The following is a 15,633-nucleotide window of genomic DNA, read 5'->3' as shown; positions in this document are numbered from 1 at the left end:
CCACAATATTGTTGAATACTTTGAAACTTGATTGTCCTAATTCATATTTTATTTCAAAAATATATATATAACACTAAGATTATCATATGTTATAATATTTACTGTTAAAAGTATATTTTATATTTAAACTAATTAAATGATTTTGAAATCTATAAATAGAAATTTAAAGCAAATAATACTTATCCTAAGATTACATAAATTTAAGCAACTTCCTAAACACTTACGCAACTACTCTATTCTTACAACCAAATATAGAGACCTCAATTTCAAACACCCAATTTTTTATCTCAATGAAATTAAGGAAATCATTTGCAAGTATCAGCATAAAGAGAACGTGAATAAACAAAGAAAAATTGGCTAAAAACACGTCTATCTATTAAAATTTAATTGTCTTTAATTGGGCATCCATATCCCCTTTTTTTTTTTTTTAAGTGAAAAATGCTTTGAAATCATCATTAAATTTTATTTTTATAATTATCGCTTACCACACAAAATAGCATTAAAAAAACAAACAAAGATACCTAAAAATTATGAGTTCTATCACCCAAAAAAAAGGTAATTTCATAAATAATCAATTAGAATTTTTCTTTTTCTTTTTCTTTCTCTTTAGTTCTAAAACAAAATATATTTATGACTTTCCCAAACCAAAATCCTAAACACTCAAAAACTCAAAGCGAATCATAACCTTCACAAAATTCACAACATCCGACTTCAACATTAAACCATAAGCTACCATCATTGAATAAAAAAAACAAGCCCCCTTTCTTGGGGTCAAATGGTACTACAATGTTGGTGCTATGTAAGTGACGTTGAATGGTTAAAGGTAAATGACATCGTTTTTTGTTTGAGTGTATTTAAGATGGGATGACATGAAGGGCTGTGAGCATGTGTATATAAAGGAGTAGAAGTGAAAAGATTGAATGGAAATGCAAAAAGTTTTTTGTGTGTGAGAGAGAGGAAAAGACTTGAAACATTGAAGCAAATGAAACAAATAGTAGTCTTAAAACATTGAAGCAAATGAAACAAATAGTAGTCTTAAAACATTGAATAAAAAATGTAACAAAAAGTAGTCTTGAAACATTGAACCAAAGGAAATAAAGAGTTCTTATTTTTAAATTTGTTATTGTTTTTGACATGGTTTAAGAGTATTTCAAATCTCTTTATTGAGTGCGTCAAATATATAGAGAGACTAAGAGACAAAAAAGATACGCATGGATAGAGAGATTCAAAGGGGGTGTAATAAGATACTTATAGGTGCTCGTTTACATAATACCAATAAGGCATGGGATAATGCATATGTGGTTGGATCTGGACCTTACACGTGGAATGGCTGTGAGCAAAGGAATAAAAAGTGTTGGCTAAAAGATCCTATTCTTGGTCCATGCCAAAGGCATGACTGCCTTGGGAAGGAAGTAAGATATGCACCTAACATGGTACTCAAGTAATCACAAAAAGGGAGATAGTGACTTTCTAAGGTCAATAGCTATGGGGACACCCCTTATTGGTTAAATATATGCTGGACCATCTCAAAGACATGTGCACCACTCCTAATGTCCTTCTCAATATCCAGGACTAATTTCCTAATCAGAGGCAAAGTCACCTACCCATGAGTCCTAATGCCACATTGGCACAAGTTCTACCCTCTACTTAGTAGATAATATCACAGCTATGGAAGGGTCCAAAATAGAGATATGATGACTTGATACATGTCCTTGTACTCAGCCATATTCCTCAGATTATAAAAGGAACATGCAACTATATTGTTAGGGTAAGAACCTAAGTAGATATTTGTAGAAGATAGTAGAAAGTTGATAGGCAGAGAGAATAGCCTTATTGTACAAGATTGACCTCTTTTCACACATAATACAATCTGAACAAAGTAAGAACATTCCATTGTTGCTCAAACCATGGTTTTTCATCCCTTTCCTTAGGTTTTCCACGTACATCTTGCGTCTTTTTCATATCCTGCTATCACATTCTTCTTCTTTTTCAAGTGTCATGTCAAAGCTCGCATCTTTTCAAGTTTTTTCATGTTGATGAACTATTAGATAACTTATTTTACTCCCTTATATAAGCTCAAATCTAACTTACACATACAGCTAGTTAAGAAAGTAAACGACTAATGAAACATAGAACATTACTTGTTAACATAAACTAGAACAGAAGATTATATAAAACAAGCTCACTGATATTATTAGATTAAATAGGGTTTTTACATTAGACATAAGGAATGGATTTCTGAAGGAGGCTAAATTCTGCCTCTCCATAGTTACAAAGTGGCTATTTATAGGCCATAAACTTCAAACTAACTTAGCTACAATTTACAATGAGTTCTATCCGATTATGCATGAGATAATGGGGGTTTGGTTTGTGATGACAAGTGGTTGAAGAGGTAGGGGCCTGGCTGAGCCTAAGCATCTACTAGATAAGGCTGCTGCAAAGAGTAGTAAATGCATCTGACATGCATGGATAAGTCTAAACAAAGCTGCTTCAGGATGATCCTGGGACCTTTTTTTATTTTTTTTAAGTGTTGAACATACTTAGTCCCATCCATCTCTTCCTTGGAGCCATTCTTCATCGACGTCAGCATCTAGGTCATGGTTATCATAATAGGGGTCATTGTGACCAGTGAAACGATTGGACATTTCCCAAGGGTCTTCATATGGCCATTGTTGTCTGTAAGCTTCTATAATACTTGGTCCTGTTTTAGATAAGGTTCCCACATTAAGGGATTCCGCCTTTGTAAGAGCATTCTGACATCATGTCTAAGTGGTGTCCATGCGTAAATGGAGGGAGTCATCTAGATTAGTGAGCCAATGAATTTCTAGTGGGTGAAATATACCTTCTACTCAGATGTCCTAGTTCAAAATGAAGAAATAAGTAATATTCATTAAGTAAGTACCACATATAAAGATAATGCATAACTGTCCAGTTACTTATCTAGAAGGTAAAAGGGGTTTTCCATGGTTGGTTCAAGCTAGGATAAATAGCAAGAAAATGATTATGGTTTTGCTTAAGGTAATTATGGAGAACTTTAATGATTTTTTGGGATCTGGCTTCAAGGGTCAAGGTCTTTATTTGGTCTTTTATGTCTGAAGGAAGGTTTTCTATCATATTAAGGATATCATCAGGGGCTAAAGAGGACGAGTTGGAGGATGAAGATGAATTTGTAATAGGATATATACACAAAGGTGGAGGAATAATTATGGTGTTAATGGTTGGAGGCTTCCAAGAAAGGTAGTCAATGATCAGGTTATCTTTTCCTTTGATGCGCTTAACTTGGAAGGACCATTGTGAAAACCAATTTGACCATCTGAGTAACTAAGGATGAGGGAGAATTTTCCGTTTGAACTGAAACATTTTTGGGAAGGAGGACATGTCCATTTCCACTAGAAAGTTATGTTCGAGGAAATGAAACTGGAAATTTTCAATTCCATGTTTTATGGCGAGTATTTCGTTGAATGTGGAATGATAATGAAGTTCCTTGAATGCACCATTTTAATATCCACAAATATTTCTTTTTTCATCAATTTCTTCAAAAAGGGCTTCCTCCTAGTATTCATCACTTGCATTTTGTCTACAAAATTCGTTTGCTTGGTCCTGGAATCTGTAAAGGGGGAAGCTTTTTGGCTAACCTTTTCAATTGTTGGACTACTTTTATGTGAAGGGAATTCCACTCTAGAGGGTCTTTCTTCAGAAGTTAAGCAAGACAACTTTTGTATTTAGAGATCTTCGGGATGAAGTTAGACGTGTAATCAACAATTACAAGAAACTGTTATATCTATTTGGCACTGGTGAGCTTATTTGGAAATTCACTAAGAGAGGCAGCAATGTGTGGCTGCAAAGTGTATCTTCCATCTGAGATGCTTACTCCCAAAAATTCTATGGAAGATTGTCCAATGAACATTTTCTTTTCTGAAAGCGTTACCCCTTGAGATTTCACTAAATTATAAAATTCCATGAGCAATTTTTCATGAGAATTTGCATCCTTTAGGAATAGAAGAATATCATCCATATAGATTAATGCATTAGCATTGGCTGGGAGAAAGGATCTTAGTCCGTGCTAATGGCATAACCATCTTGGGCAAGAGTGAGATTTACACCTGACATGGACACCCAGCACTCACAAAAGGGAGATAGTGGCCCTTTTTAGTTAGAGGTTATGAAATCCTTCCCTCCCATTGGCTGTACTTATGCTAAACCATTGTTGGGGACATGTGCATTACTCTCAATGCCCCTGATGTCCCTTTCCTTGTCCAAAGATTTCTTTCCTCGTAGTGGCAAGGTCGCTTTCACGCCACTATACTGACCTCAACGTGCTTACTCTCTCTCCTCTAGCCACTACATAGTACAGCAATAGTATTAGGGTTCAAATGGGGGAATCATAGTTTGACATATGTCTTATGTACCTAGCAACATTCCTCAAACTATAAAAGGAACATGTTGCTAGACTATTAGGGCAAGAACTAAGATAGAACATTAGAGAAAAGAGTAGAAAGTTTGTAAGAAAGTAAGGTAGAGAAAACACTTCTCCTTTAGTAAGAACATCATCATTATACAAGGGAAACCTCCATTTTCATATAATAGAAATCTTGAAAGATTAAGGGACATTCATCCTTACTCACCCATGGTTTTTCATGCCTTTCAAAGGGTTTTCCACGTATATCCTATTGTCATCTTTACTTTCCTTACACTACTTTCTTTTTCTCTCAATGTTATGATGTTAAAGTTTCCATTTTTATCATTCTTGAGCTTTTTCATCAAAATGTATTGTTAGATATCTCATACACTTTTTCAAACTAGTTTGTAAATCTAACTTGCACGTACAAGTGCTATGAGAAAAGCTATGATTGTTCAATAAAAAGAAGTAGTCATTTCATAAAGTATACTCTGTAAAAGAAATACCCTGCAGAACCAAAAAAAAAAAAAAAAGATTTTTCAGAAAAAAAAAAAAAAAAAAACTTGATGCTTACGGCTGATACACATAAATGTAATTATTTTTACTCGTTGCCTGTGGACATTAGGTATGACTGTGATTCAAGTTCTCACATATAAAGGGGCGAATTCATTATATATGTAATAAATTGTATTTGTTTCATTGTAGATGATCTACTTTTATTTTTTATTTGCTAATGCTAGCATTTTATATACCTAAACATTGTCAGGTTTTTTTGTTATTTATATCTCCTATTTGGGATTGGTTAGATGCTAAAATAAAACAAAATATTTATTTTTATTTAAAAAATATGATGTTGTGATTTCCATAAAGAAAAATAATTTAAATAGTTATTTTTGAATTATTCATGTCATTTTGAAATGTTAGATTATAGTTTTAATGAATTTGTTATAATCTATAGTTTATATTTTATTTGTCATTATGTATTTGGAGGAAGATAAAAAATAAATAAATAAATAAATTGATATTGGGTTTACAAATTTAAGGGTAGTATGGGAAAAATAAATCATTTCTTTAAGATTCCTAAAAATAAACCAACTGCAGGAATATTTACATTCTTAGGCATCTAAATTACAAGACATCACAATCCTAAGAATCTAGATGCCAAAGTAATGTGGATTCTCCCATACCAAATGCCATTTTAGTGTTTTTACCACATGCATGCTTTTTTGGCGAGACCCTTTCTTCTTTCACTTATTTTTTTTCATCAAATCTATCTTCTATTAAGATAATGACATGGTAGATATGTCAAGCTTGTGTTTTGTTATAAGAGTGATGTTAAGAAAACTATAAATTTAATTTACTACATAAATTCTACAAATTAATGTCATTAATTAAAAAAAATTAACTAGGCCCTTTTGGATATACACCACTATAAGTTTCTTTAAAAAAAAGCTTCTCCCCTTTCCCTGTGTGTGTGTGTTAAAAAATACTTAGTATTCTAAAAAATAAAAAAAATAAAAACTCAAAATTTCAATTATTATGTTGTTGAGATTAACTAATAATATTCATTACCATGTTAGTTTATAAATATTATATAATTAAATTTGTAGTGACTTTAGCATTTTTCTTATTATAAATGTGGGGGACATGAACTTGATTTAAGGCTGAGGCCCAAATGCTCAAAGGGTCATATTTGAGGAAATGGGCCAAGCCCATTTCAATGAATAGTAATGGGAAATCTCCCAAGACTATCCCATTGGAGTCCCGAGTACACCGACCAATCCCGAGGCACTTCTCCGAGCTCATAAGCATAAGCAACCCCTCAACAAAAGAATCACCACGGGAGATCAACTACACCCTCTATATTCTTAGCCGAGATAATGCCCTTATCAATACCACCCTGAAAAGCCTCCTGAAAGGATAAGGGTCATAGAAGTCGTCACCTCTACATTAATGAGAGGTTCTCCACCTAATCTCTTCCACATTAAATACATAAAGGGCAACCTGAATAGTACAAACACCCCCCAAAAGTACTATTTTATGAGGGAAAATATCCCAAAAAGATCTAGCTAGGGGCAAGCCAGCTAGAGGGATAAGGAAAGGAAAAATGCCTATAAAAAAGGAGTGGATAGCAACAAAGAGGAGGTGGAGAAAAAGATAAAGGAAAACCTAGAGAAGAGAGAGAAAAATAGGAAATGTAATATTCCTTTTCTCTATAAACTCTAACACCACGGGAAAAGAGTAGGACCATTTCTCCTAAGCAAGGCCTACAGTGGGTGTTCGGTTAAGCTCGAGTGTTCCTTTTTGAGGGTTTCTGACTCCCACAATAATCATCATTTATTATTAGATAATACTAAAGAGAATTATTAGATAAAGAGAAGTGGGTTCCAATTAAATAGTGAGTCTGAATGAAAATTAGTAACAACTAGATGATGTCCCGCGCAATGCATGGATTACATTACAATTTCATTTGAAATCATTTTTATGTATATCAAGACTTACATATAATACTTATTTTGTTGTATAATATTTATGTTTTCCCACAATATTGTTGAATACTTTGAAACTTGATTGTCCTAATTTATATTTATAAAGTTTTTTTTTTTATATATATATATATATTGTGTATAAGATTATCATATATTATAATATTTACTGTTAAAAGTATATTTTATATTTAAACTGATTAAATGATTTTGAAATCTATAAATAGAAATTTAAAGCAAATAATACTTATCCTAAGATTACATAAATTTAAGCAACTTCCTAAACACTTACGCAACTACTCTATTCTTACAACCAAATATAGAGACCTCAATTTCAAACACCCAATTTTTTATCTCAATGAAATTAAGGAAATCATTTGCAAGTATCAGCATAAAGAGAACGTGAATATACAAAGAAAAATTGGCTAAAAACACGTCTATCTGTTAAAATTTAATTGTCTTTAATTGGGCATCCATATCCTTTTTTTTTTTTAAGTGAAAAATGCATTGAAATCATCATCAAATTTTATTTTTATAATTATGGCTTACAACACAAAATAGCATTAAAAAAACAAACAAAGATACCTAAAAATTATGAGTTCTATCACCCAAAAAAAGGTAATTTCATAAATAATCAATTAGAATTTTTCTTTTTCTTTTTCTTTCTCTTTAGTTCTAAAACAAAATATATTTATGACTTTCCCAAACCAAAATCCTAAACACCCAAAAACTCAAAGCGAATCATAACCTTCACAAAATTCACAACATCCGACTTCAACATTAAACCATAAGCAACCATCATTGAATAAAAAACACAAGCCCCCTTTCTTGGGATCAAATGGTACTTCAATGTTTGTGCTATGTAAGTGACGTTGAATGGTTAAAGGTAAATGACATCGTTTTTTGTTTTAGTGTATTTAAGATGTGATTACATGAAGGGCTGTGAGCATGTGTATATAAAGGAGTAGAAGTGAAAAGATTGAATGGAAATGCAAAATGTTTTTTGTGTGTGAGAGAGAGGAAAAGACTTGAAACATTGAAGCAAATGAAACAAATAGTAGTCTTAAAACATTGAATAAAAAATGTAACAAAAAGTAGTCTCGAAACATTAAACCAAAGGAAATAAAGAGTTCTTATTTTTAAATTTGTTATTGTTTTTGTCGTGGTTTAAGAGTATTTCAAATCTCTTTATTGAGTGCGTCAAATATATAGAGAGACTAAGAGACAAAAAAGATACGCATGGATGGAGAGATTCAAAGGGGGTGTAATAAGATACTTATAGGTGCTCGTTTACATAATACCACTAAGGCATGGGAGAATGCATATGTGGTTGGATCTGGACTTTACACATGGAATGGCTGTGAGCAAAGGAATAGAAAGTGTTGGCTAAAAGATCCTATTCTTGGTCCATGCCAAAGGCATGACTGCCTTGGGAAGGAAGTAAAATATGCACCTAACATGGTACTCAAGTACTCACAAAAAGGGAGATAGTGACTCTCTAAGGTCAATAGCTATGAGGACACCCCTTATTGGTTGAATATATGTTGGACCATCTCAAAGACACGTGCACCACTCCTAATGTCCTTCTCAATATCCAGGACTAATTTCCTAATCAGAGGCAAAGTCACCTACCCATGAGTCCTAATGCCACATTGGCACAAGTTCTATCCTCTACTTAGTAGATAATATCACAGCTGTGGAAGGGTCCAAAATAGAGATATGATGACTTGATACATGTCCTTGTACTCAGCCATATTCCTCATATTATAAAAGGAACATGCAACTATATTGTTAGGGTAAGAACCTAAGTAGATATTTGTAGAAGATAGTAGAAAGTTGATAGGAAGAGAGAATAGCCTTATTGTACAAGATTGACCTCTTTTCACACATAATACAATCTGAACAAAGTAAGAACATTCCATTCTTGCTCAAACCGTGGTTTTTCATCCCTTTCCTTAGGTTTTCCACGTACATCTTGCGTCTTTTTCATGTCCTGCTATCACCTTCTTCTTCTTTTTCAAGTGTCATGTCAAAGCTTGCATCTTTTCAAGTTTTTTCATGTTGATGAACTATTAGATAACTTATTTTACTCCCTTATATAAGCTCAAATCTAACTTACACGTACAGCTGGTTAAGAAAGTAAACGACTAATGAAACATAGAACATTACTTGTTAACATAAACTAGAATAGAAGATTATATAAAACAAGCTCACTGATATTATTAGATTAAACAGGGTTTTTACATTAGACATAAGGAATGGATTTCTGAAGGAGGTTAAATTCTGCCTCTCCATAGTTACAAAGTGGCTATTTATAGGCTACAAACTTCAAACTAACTTAGCTGCAATTTACAATGAGTTCTATTCGATTATGCATGAGATAATGGGGGCTTGGTTTGTGATGACAAGTGGTTGAAGAGGTAGGGGCCTGGCTGAGCCTAAGCATCTACTAGATAAGGCTGCTGCAAAGAGTAGTAAATGCATCTGACATGCATGGATAAGTCTAAAAAAAGCTGCTTCAGGATGTTTCTGGGACCTTTTTTTATTTTTTTTAAGTGTTGAACATACTTAGTCCCATCCATCTCTTCCTTGGAGCAATTCTTCATCGACATCAGCATCTAGGTGATGGTTATCATAATAGGGGTCATTGTGACCAATGAAAGGATTGCACATTTCCCAAGGGCCTTCATATGGCCATTGTTGTCTGTAAGCTTCTAGAATACTTGGTCCTGTTTTAGATAAGGTTCCCACATTAAGGGATTCCGTCTTTGTAAGAGCATTCTGACATCATGCCTAAGTGGTGTCCATTCGTAAATGGAGGGTGTCATCTGGATTAGTGAGCCAATGAATTTCTGGTGGGTGAAATATAACTTCTACTCAAATGTCCTTTTTTGAATTGAGCTTAGCAATCATGGATCTTGTAGTAATTTTGTAACCAAATCTTAGATGTTCTATGATTGGATACCTTTTCCAATCTCCATCATGAGCATCATTTTTCAAAATCTCAAACCAAAATTTTTGAAAGTATCTATTTTCACGGGGGAAAACAAGTCTATAGAATCCTAGTTCAAAATGAAGAAATAAGTAATACTCATTAAGTAAGTACCACATGTAAAGATAATGTATAACTGTCCAATTGCTTATCTAGAAGGTAAAAGGGGTTTTCCATGGTTGGTTTGAGCTAGGATAAATAGCAAGAAAATGATTATGGTTTTGCTTAAGATAATTATGGAGAACTTTAATGATTTTTTAGGATCTGGCTTCAAGGGTCAAGGTCTTTATTTGGTCTTTTATGTTTGAAGGAAGGTTTTCTATCATATTAAGGATATCATTAGGGGCTAAAGAGGACGAGTTGGAGGATGAGGATGGATTTGTAATAGGATATGCACACAAAGGTGGAGGAATAATTGTGGTGTTAATGGTTGGAGGCTTCCAAGAAAGGTAGTCAATGATCAGGTTATCTTTTCCTTTGATGTGCTTAACTTGGAAGGACCATTGTGAAAACCAATTTGACCATCTGAGTAATTGACGATGAGGGAGAATTTTCCGTTTGAACTAAAACATTTTTGGGAAGGAGGACATGTCCATTTCCACTAGAAAATTATGTTCGAGGAAATGAAACTAGAAATTTTCAATTCCATGTTTTATGGCGAGTATTTCGTTGAATGTGGAATGATAATGAAGTTCCTTGAATGCACCAATTTAATATCCACAAATATTTCTTTTTTCATCAATTTCTTCAAAAAGGGCTACCTCCCAGTATTCATCACTTGCATTTTGTCTACAAAATTCGTTTGCTTGGTCCTGGAATCTGTAAAGGGGGAAGCTTTTTGGCTAACCTTTTCAATTGTTGGACTACTTTTATGTGAAGGGAATTCCACTCTGAAGGGTCTTTCTTCAGAAGTTAAGCAAAACAACTTTTGTATTTAGAGATCTTCGGGATGAAGTCAGACGTGTAATTAACAATTACAAGAAACTGTTATATCTATTTGGCACTGGTGAGCTTATTTGGAAATTCACTAAGAGAGGCAGCAATGTGTGGCTGCAAAGTGTATCTTCCATCTGAGATGCTTACTCCCAAAAATTCTATGGAAGATTGTCCAATGACCATTTTCTTTTTTGAAAGCATTACCCCTTGAGACTTCACTAAATTATAAAATTTAATGAGCAATTTTTCATGAGAATTTGCATCCTTTAGGAACAGAAGAATATCATCCATATAGATTAATGCATTAGCATTGGCTGGGAGAAAGGATCTTAGTCCGTGCTAATGGCGTAACCATCTTGGGGAAGAGTGAGATTTACACCTGACATGGACACCCAGCACTCACAAAAGGGAGATAGTGGCCCTCTTTAGTCAGAGGTTATGAAATCCTTCCCTCCCATTGGCTGTGCTTATGCTAAACCATTGTTGGAGACATATGCATTACTCTCAATGCCCCTGATGTCCCTTTCCTTGTCCAAGGATTTCTTTCCTCCTAGTGGCAAGGTCGCTTTCACGCCACTATACTGACCTCAACGTGCTTACTCTCTCTCCTCTAGCCACTACATAGTACAGCAATAGTATTAGGGTTCAAATGGGGGAATCATAATTTGACATATGTCTTGTGTACCTAGCAACATTCCTCAAACTATAAAAGGAACATGTTGCTAGACTATTAGGGCAAGAACCAGGATAGAACATTAGAGAAAAGAGCAGAAAGTTTGTAAGAAATTGAGGTAGAGAAAACACTTCTCCTTTAGTAAGAACATCATCATTATACAAGGGAAACCTCCATTTTCATATAATAGAAATCTTGAAAGATTAAGGGACAATCATCCTTACTCACCCATGGTTTTTCATGCCTTTCAAAGGGTTTTCCATGTATATCCTATTGTCATCTTTACTTTCCTTACACTACTTTCTTTTTCTCTCAATGTTATGATGTTAAAGTTTCCATTTTTATCATTCTTGAGCTTTTTCATCAAAATGTATTGTTAGATATCTCATACACTTTTTCAAACTAGTTTATAAATCTAACTTGCACGTACAAGTGCTATGAGAAAAGCTATGATTGTTCAATAAAAAGAAGTAGTCATTTCATAGAGTATCCTCTATAAAAGAAATACCCTGCAGAACCAAAAAAAAGATTTTTCAGAAAGAAAAAAAAATGGAAGTTTCTCAGAAGAAAACAATTTAAAGGAAAGACTTCAAAAGTCTATTTTGTGTGCAGAAAACCAGGCCATTTTGCAAAAAATTGCCCCAAAAAAGAAAGGGCAGCAAAGCTTTTTGAACAAGCACAGATCCATGTAGAAGATACTCCCTTCTTAGATGTAGAGTCACTCTTTTCACTTGATGATGACTACCCTCCCCTAGCTCTAGTAGTCATGGCAAATTCCACATCAAAAGATGATTCAGACTCGTCCAGTTCAAATGCCTCAAACCCAGTAATCCAAACAATCTACACATTCCAGGCAATTATAGCTCCCCTATCTAGCCCCACTCCCATAGCCCAAGTACATATCCTCCTAGATACCTACTCTAGACCCATTCCAGTCATAGCCATTTTTGACACTAGGGCTGTAGCAACAATTCTCCATCCTAAGATTTTACCTACAGAATTCTAGTTGCCTCATAAGTAGATGTTCCGTGCAGCAAATTGAGAAACATTCTTAATCACCCAGAAAAGTAAGCCTATCCTTATCAGAATTTTCTCAACCCTCACCATAAGACACCAAATCCTTGGAACCCCTCTTACTGGCAGAGACCTTTTTTATAGGTTTTGATCTCCTTCACCAAATACCTAGCCTTAGATGGTCTTTAAAATGACTTTTTCACAAACAACACCTCCTCGCTTAGACTCAAGTTCCTCACCTACTTACAGTTGACCCCTATGACTCTTTGAGAACCCAGATCATTAACGATTGTTATACAAATAGTCATTCTGAATTCCTCCTTAAAAATCCAAACCCCTTATGAAAAAACCTAGATTTTTTCATACATCTCCCTTTCTAAAAGAATGAAGATGTAAACCTCACAAAAGCCAGCCATAAAGGAATGAACCCAGAACATTTAGCTTTAGCCAAACAAGAGTTATCTACCCTCCTCTCAGAAGGCCTTATTGAACCCACAACCTCCTCGTGAGCATGTGAAGCATTTTATGTCGACAAGCATGCTGAGAAAATCCAAGGAAAACTCAAATTGGTAATTAATTACCAAGATCTCAACAATTTTCTTGCACATGACAAGTTCCCTTTACCAAACAAGAGTGATCTCTTCCAACATCTTTCAAATGCAAAAGTATTTTCAAAATTTGACCTAAAGTGGGATTTTGGCAATTAGGAACCCACCCAGAAGAAAGATACAAAACAAAATTTTGCATCCCATATCACCATTACTGATAGATAGTCATGCCCTTTGGTCTCAAAAATGCCCCCATCTTAGTTCCAAAAGGCAATGGTAACACTGTTCAAACCACTCTTGGCTAATGTATTAATTTATGTGGATGATATTCTTCTGTTCTCAAAAGATGCATATTTTGATGAAAATTGCTCACTAAATTTTATAATTTAGTGAAATCTCATGGGATAATGCTTTCAGAAAAGAAAATGGTCATTGGACACTCTTCTATAGAATTTTTAAGAGCAAAAATCTCATTAGTGCCAAACAGATACAACAGTTTCTTGGAATTGTTAATTAAATGTCTGACTTCATCCCAAAGATCTTTAAATACATAAGCTATATAGCTTAACTTCTAAAGAAAGCCCCTCTATAATAGAATTCCCTTCACACAAATGCAATCTAGCAATTGAAAAGGTTAGCCAAAAAGCTTCCCCCTTTACAGATTCCATGACCAAGCAAACGAATTCTGCAAACAAATGCAAATGATGAATACTCGGCAGTAGCCCTTTTTGAAGAAATTGATGGAAAAAGAAATATTTTTGGATATAAAAGAAGTCCATTCAAGTCTTCAAAACTTCATTATCATTCCACTTTGAAGGAAATACTCACAGTAAAACATGGAATTAAAAATTTCTAGTTTCATCTCCTCAAACATAACTTTCTAGGGGAAATAGACATGTCCTCCTTCCCAAAAATGCTTCAATTTAAACCGAAAATTCTCCTTTATCCTCAATTACTCAGATGATCAAATTTGTTTTTACAATGGTCCTTCCAAGTCAAGCACATCAAAGGAAAAGATAACCTGATTACTAACTACCTTTCTAGGAAGCCTCCAGCCATTAACACCACAATTATTCCTCCACGTTTGTGTGTATATCCTATTACAAACCTGTCCTCATCCTCCGACCTTTCCTCTTCAACACCTGATGATATCCTTAATATGATAGAAAACCTTCCTTTAGACATAAAAGACCAAATAAAGACCTTGACCCTTGAAGCTAGATCCAAAAAAATCATCAAAATCCTCCATAATTACCTTAAGCAAAACCACAATCATTTTCTTGCTATTTATCCTAACCCAGACCAAACATGGAAAACCCATTTTGCCTTCTAGATAACCAACTGGACAGTCATACATTATCTTTACATGTGGTATTTACTCAATGAGTATTACTTATGTCTTCATTTTGAACCAAGATTCTACAGACTTGTTTTCCCCCGTGAAAATAGATACTTTCAAAAATTCTAGTTTGAGATTTTGAAAAATGATGCACATGATGGAGATTGGAAAAGGAATCCTATCACAAGACATCCAAGATTTGGTCACAAAATTATTACAGGATCCATGATTGCTAAGCTCAATTCAAAAAAGGACATCCAAGCAAAAGGTATCTTTCACCCACCAGAAATTCATTAGCTTACTAATCCAGATGACCCCCTCCCAATTACACATGGACACCACTTGGGCATGTTGTCAGAATGCTCTTACAAAGATAGAATCCTTTAATATGGGAACCTTATCCGAAATAGGACTAAGCATTCTAGAAGCTTACAGACAACAATGGCCATATGAAGACCTTTGGGAAATGCCCAATACTTTCATTGGTCATAATGACCTTATTATGATAACCATGACCCAGATGCTGACGTTGATGAAGAATGATTCCAGGAAGAGATGGATGAGACTAAGTATGTTCAACACTTAAAATTTTTTTTTTTTAAAAAGGTCCCAAAAACATCATACTTCGTTCAAACTTATCGATTCATGTCAAATGCATTTACTACACTCTGCAGCAGTCCTATTCCGCAGAAGCTTTGGCTCAGCCAGGCCCTTACCTCTTCAACCACTTGTCACCACAAACCAGGCCCCCACTATCTCATGCAAAACTCATTGTAAATTGTAGATAACTTAGTTTGAAGTCCACGGTCTATAAATAGCCACTTTGTAACTATGGAGAGGCAGAACTTAGCCTCCTTCAGAAATCCTTTCCTTATGTCTAATGTAAAAACCCCGTTCAATCTAATAATATTAGTGAGCTTGTATCTCTTTGAATCTCTTTGTCTGTGCGCATCTTCTTGACTTTTTCTTAGCCGAAACTTGAATGAGTGTATTGTAAATTTTATTTATTTTTTTATTTTTAAGAAGAGTGCTATTGCAGTATGGAGCTAAAATCACCAACCAAAAAAAAATTAAAATTAATAACGTAGCATAAAAAAAATTTTGAAAAAATAAAAAAACATTATCAATTTGTGCCTTGACCTAATAATAAAAAATAAAAATTATCAAAGAATGAACCAAAGTTCCATTTTACCAAAAAAATGTAAATAAAAATAACCCCAAATTGAGTTCCAGTTCGGGTCAAACA

This window comes from Quercus suber, unplaced genomic scaffold, assembly GCF_002906115.3.
Source record: "Quercus suber isolate HL8 unplaced genomic scaffold, Cork oak 2.0 scaffold_769, whole genome shotgun sequence".
Taxonomy (NCBI): domain Eukaryota; kingdom Viridiplantae; phylum Streptophyta; class Magnoliopsida; order Fagales; family Fagaceae; genus Quercus; species Quercus suber.
Note: the sequence above shows the minus strand (reverse complement) of the source record.